Here is a 6,000-nt window from a genome sequence, read left to right as displayed (position 1 = left end):
CTCAACATTATTTTCACATGCAAAAAGTTCTTCTTTCCAGTCGTGCTCTTCTTCTGTTTCTTCGACAAAGAGAAGCAATTCCCGAGAAAAAAAAACCGGCTAATCCTGTTAAGTACTTAATAAGTTTCCTTCTAAAACTTAGTAAGTTCCTAACGAGTACTTACTAGGAACTTAGTAGGATTAGCAAGTTTTAGTAGGAAACTTAGTAGGATTAGCAAGTTTTAGTAGGAAACTTAGTAGGATTAGCAAGTTTTAGTATACTAAAACTTGCTAATCCTACTAAGTTTCCTACTAAAACTTGCTAATCCTAATATAAAATTAACTAAAAAAACTATTAACTTAACTATTAACTAAAACTATAGTTTTAGTTAATAGATTAGTTAATAGTTTTTTCAGTTAATTTCATATTTTATTTAGGTTTTATTGAATTATTTGAGTAAAGATTTCATATTCACATTAGCAGGGTTATTTTTCAAGAAATATGTATGTTTAAGTAAAAATGTAAAAATAATTATTTTTCAAATCTTACTTAAACATAGATAATTCTTGAAAAAATAACCCAACAAATCTAATTTAACTAGTTGCCTTAGTTGCCCCAATGAGGACGCTTTTTTATAAAACAACAATAAAAATAACAAATAATAAAGTGTTAGGTTGTTTAACTTGAACATTTAGAAAAATACAATAAATAGCAATGGTCAGTTCTTTTGGTAATTTCGCAGGTGCCAGTGGAATAATTGCACCCATAAGATTTGTCTTGATCTTTTATAATTGTATCTATAACGAAATTTTAAAAAATATTAACGTAATTCAACAATTTAATAACATATATTTTCCAATAAAAACGCATTTTTAACTCACCATAATTTTTGAATGATGAAAAGGTTTCATTATCATTTCTCCATAGCTATAAAAATTAAAAATATAAGTGTATATATACACACACACATTATATTTGGGTTTTAAACATTACATAATTAGATTGTTAGGGTTGTTTTTTTAAAAAAATTTATGTAAGTGAAAATTGCAGTAGACACTTATTTGAAAACCAGTTTTAACAAATTACAAAAAAAAAGTTGTTAGGTTGTTTACCTATCTTTTAAAAAAGTAAAATGAACAATGACCAACGAATAACTTACTACATAACTGTAGGTATGAAAATTTTTTACAGGGGCCAATTAAATTCCACTCAGAATATCTCAACTGTCTTCGTCTTTTATTCGACCATACCTGTATTTATAATGAAATATTTAAAAATATTATTGTAACTTGATATAATTGTAATAAAATATATTTTATAATAAAAGAACTTATTTAACCTAATTTTGGAATTTTGAATAGCTTTTCATTATCTTTTCTTTATTTAATATTATTTAAATCACAAAATGTAAATGCTATTAAAAAACAAAAATGTTTAAAATAAAAATTCATGTTTGAATTATGAACTTTTTCAATCAATTTAATTTTAAAAAAAAGGAAAATTTTATTTACAGTTATCCAAAAACATTTAATAATTGTATCAAAAATAAAAATATTTATGTATATGTATATACATACACTCAAAACATTATTTACATATATATATGAGTGTATGTATATACATATATTTATGTTATGTATATACATACACTCATATATATATGTATATGCATATACATACACTCAAAACATTACTAGTTCCTCATTTAAATTCAATATGATTAATGAATAATTATGCATAAGTACATTACATATAAAGAAACAGAAAAAAAAAAATAGTTACCTGAAATTAATTGATTGTACGTGGTTTGAGAACTAAACATAATGTAAATATGTATATATGTATATATATATATATATATATATATATATATATATATATATATATATATATATATATATATATATATATATATATATACATATTTACATTATGTTTAGTTCTAAAACATATATTATGAAATTTACAACAAAAATTCTAATGTTAAGTAAATGTAAAACTAAAGTATAATTTGATATAAAATATAACAATATTCAATAATTTTATAGTTTGTTTTAACAAGGGAAAAAAATAAAAATAATGCTATATTTACCAGTAAAATATATTCTGCAAGAAAGTGATTTTAATGTTGATCAATATCTAATGTCTATATATACATACATATATATATAAATATATATATATATATATATATATATATATATATATATATATATATATATATATATATATATATATATATATATATATATATATATAGCCTAGGGTGTCCCAAAATGACATAAATTTTTTTAGTTTTTAACTATTTTTAGATTTTCAATCAGTTTCATATGTATTTTTATCTACTAAAAGCAAAAAAAAAAAAAAAAAAGGAAAAAAATTTCATATTTGACCCCCCGCCGCTCTTTTTTTTGTGTTTTTTTTCTAAAAAAATGACAAATAGGACTAAACTATTTTTGATAATCAACTATGTTCGCATTTTTTATAATTTTCTTGTGTAATTTTGTTTAATAAAACTTAATCAAATGTTATTTTCAAAAAAATTTCATATTTGACCCCCTCATAACCCATTTAAAGTGTTTTTGCCCCAAAAAAATCCTTAATATACTCCTTTTATATATCTATTATTTGTATCCAATATAATTAATTGTTATTATAATTTCAAATAGTTTTATAATAAATAAAAATAAGAATCTATTAAAAATAAATTGTCACCTGGTTTATGACCCTACTGCCCCCCCCCCCCCCCCATCCCCCATCCCCCATCCCCCATCCCCGATCCTTTCTCATAATACCCTTGCTGTATGATTTTTTTCTGGCTAAATATGGAACTTTATAAATTATAATTTTTAATTAAAACAACTTGATAAATACTCAATTATTAAACAAAAAAGCAAAGAAATGATTGGTATAAATTTATAATATTAAAGCACAATGGGAATAAGTATTAAGAAATTCAAAATCTCATTTTTTTAAAACTATAATATCAAAATAACAATATTTTAAAGGTGTAACAAAAAAGAGATTGTTTATAACATATTATAAAAAATTAAGTTTTTGAATTGCTTGTTTATTTATGTGAGGAAGAACTTTTCGATGGTGTTCTACTGCACGTAAAAGAAATTCTTTCTGCTCTTCATCTTTTGTAATAGATGTTGCATAGTCTTGAATTAGTTTAACAGCTCGTTGTGCTGTATCGTTTACAGATTTCAGTGATTTGATATGCTCAAACATGTAATTAAAATTTGTGTTAGCTTGCCAAAACTTTGGGGATTTTGCCAACCAACCACCGTCCTCGTTTAGATATCCGAATAAATTTAGAGTGTTGCTTGATTTTGGTCCAATTAAATCAGTCAAACAGGTACTCTGCTTTAGAAGTGGAAATTTCAGAAAGCCTATATCATGTTCACAGTTTTCTTTTATATTTTTCAGAATTGTTTTAGCAATTTTAGTTTTATCACGATCAGATACCTTATCAGAAAATAATGAAAGAGGGGACATCTCTTCGGTTAAATACCAAAGATGCCGATTAAATGTTTCCAGGGCAGCAACAGCAACATCATTGTCAATTTTTTTATAAATAAGCATTTCTTTGTAGAATTCCAAGTCATTAAATGGGGCATCGATTTGCTTGTGCACGTAAGCCATATTTTCACATAAAATAGTAAAGCAAATTTACAAAACCGTGATAATTTCTCTATAAAACTTTCTTCATACTCTGCCAGGTCAGCAAAAGCAAATATTTTTGATGTGTACAAGATTGTACACATCCATCTAGCATGATGGAAGGCTCCAGGTTTGTGCCACTGTATATTTATTTGTTTTGGATTGAGTAATTGCAAAGCAAGTTGACAACATTCTCGATAATCATCTCTTAATATTTTTCGAGATTTCCGGTTAAGTAAACCAGACAAAAAAATTATTACTTCTGCTTGCTTGGTCTTTAATACTGGTTCTTCGATTTTTATTTTTCTAAAAGTAGTGTCTGAAGTTAATGAAAGTTTAGGCCATACCTCATTTTTAAATTGTCTAAATGGCTCGTAATTTGGAGATCTACATTCTCCAAAAACTTTTAAGTAAACAGAAGACAAAACTCTTTCAAAAACACGGTGTCGGCAGGCGCACCAAAGTAACTTTTTATTAAAATGTTCTTCAATTAACTTTGCATAACCATTTATCCAACCTGAATTTGATGGAGTTGTGTCAAAAATCATTGCCACAAGCGTTTTTTCTAGTTTCCATGCCTTTACAGCATCTATGGTAGCTGTTGCCTGACATCGCCCAGTTGTATCAGGAATTCTGGATACACACAACAACTTCCCTTCAGGTGCACTTGGTTTTCCTGTTACAACAATAGCCAAACGTTCCACTTTACCATCAACCTCAGATACCAGCTTTGAATCCCAGTGAATGGAAGAGTACATGGGTGAAATGAATGTTTTCTTAATATCATCTGAAACTTGCTGTCGAATTTTATTACCTGATCTGTTCGCTGTGCTCTTTGAGATAGATATTTCATCTAAATTGTGACCTAATGCTTCAGCTACAGCTATAATGATCCCAGATCTTTCTCTGTTGGATAGATTCAACCTATCAGCCATTAAGGAAACTTTAGGGTTTTCTAATATCTTGATTTTTTTGTTCTGTCTAGCAATAGTACTTTCTTCATTTTTATTATGATTTTTGTCTTCATTATCAAATGCTGCCAATACATTGAAACTTTTTTCTTTTATGTTTTCCTTTCTAGATTTCTCTTTTTCAATAGCCTTGATTTTATGTTTCTCTTTCTCCTCCTTTCTTTTCACTTTCATAGCATAACTCTTATCTAATGGGCCCAAAAATTGCTTTTTAAAATGACGCTGATCTGAGAGAAAATCTATATCTGAGATCTGACTATTGATACTACGCGAGGTATCTTTTCTTATCAAATTTTCTGCATTTGATGCTGCAATATCAAACAACGATGATAGTTTATTAGTAAAACTCAGAAGTTGAGCTGCATAACATTTTTTTTTTTGCATTTTTAATCAAGATTTCTCTAAGATGAATCAGATGCAGTATCATTCTAACAATGTCTTTCTTCTGTTTTGTTGGAATTCCAGCCATTTTCCAAAAAACATTAACTTTTTCCCAAACTACAGATGCAACTTCTTTTTTACCAGTTAATTTCAAATCGAATCTTGTAAGATAAAGATAATGGCGTACAACATCTCCATTTGTTGGTAGTTGACAATATATCTTTGCTTCAAGGGTAGGTAATAATTTACCAACAATATTATCAAACTTCTCATCCTTTTTCCTCAATTTACTATTGCTCATAACTGATCGAATATTTTTTATATATGCTATTACATCTATAGATAAAAAATAACTATAAATTATTTGAATAATGTATGTAACATTAATAAAAAATCATAAAAAATTTTCTCATCTCAAACATTGCGATTAATACTATTTAGTAATTTTTGAGATTCATTGAATTGAAACAAATTATATTTACTAATATAAGCTATGATACATAGATTAGAATTATAATAGTGATCAATAGTGATACAAAACATATTTAGTTGCAATAATACATTTATTTATTTAGCCTAAAATCACAGTTAATAAGTAAATAATTTTGAAAAAAAGGGTGGCAGAGGGGGTAAAAACTTTAAAAGAAGGGCGGGGGGGTCAAACTTCATAATCTTCCAAAAATCTTCATATTTTCACTTTTAATGGACAAAACTACACACAAAACTAAAGGAAAATTTTTTTTTTTTTTTTTTTGGGACACCCTAATATAGACTGTTCAGTAAAAAGAAAGAGTTAGATTGTAAACAATATAAAATCACAAATAAAGACAAGAAAAAAATCAGAAATAAAAAAACACATCACCATACGTATTATTATAAATCAGAAAATGATAGAATTTGTACTAGAAAGATACAAAAAATGCTAGAATTTATATCGAGTTAAAATTAACATTTAAAACCACATTATAAATCATTAACAAACAAATCATCAATTAAATAGCA

The 6,000-nt window shown here is 26.3% G+C and overlaps 1 long non-coding RNA gene and 1 pseudogene across 1 annotated transcript; both read right to left on the bottom strand.

The window, feature by feature from the left end:
* Positions 1–639: 639 nt before the first annotated feature.
* LOC145187066 (uncharacterized) lies at positions 640–1,810 on the bottom strand. Its single transcript, XR_016448967.1, has 3 exons — positions 1,763–1,810; positions 1,140–1,230; positions 640–777 (listed from the first exon to the last, which is right to left on the bottom strand). It is a non-coding gene; the product is annotated as an uncharacterized LOC145187066 (long non-coding RNA).
* A 971-nt stretch (positions 1,811–2,781) lies between these two features.
* On the bottom strand, positions 2,782–5,330 carry LOC149893067 (uncharacterized; annotated as a pseudogene).
* Positions 5,331–6,000: the final 670 nt, after the last annotated feature.

Source organism: Hydra viridissima, unplaced genomic scaffold (genome assembly GCF_058129835.1).
Source record: "Hydra viridissima isolate aposymbiotic clone 2 unplaced genomic scaffold, HvirCarnegie_v1 scaffold_1, whole genome shotgun sequence".
In the NCBI taxonomy this organism is placed as follows: Eukaryota; Metazoa; Cnidaria; class Hydrozoa; order Anthoathecata; family Hydridae; genus Hydra; species Hydra viridissima.
The sequence above is the reverse complement of the archived record's forward strand: the minus strand, read 5'-3'. Positions and strand labels throughout refer to the sequence as shown.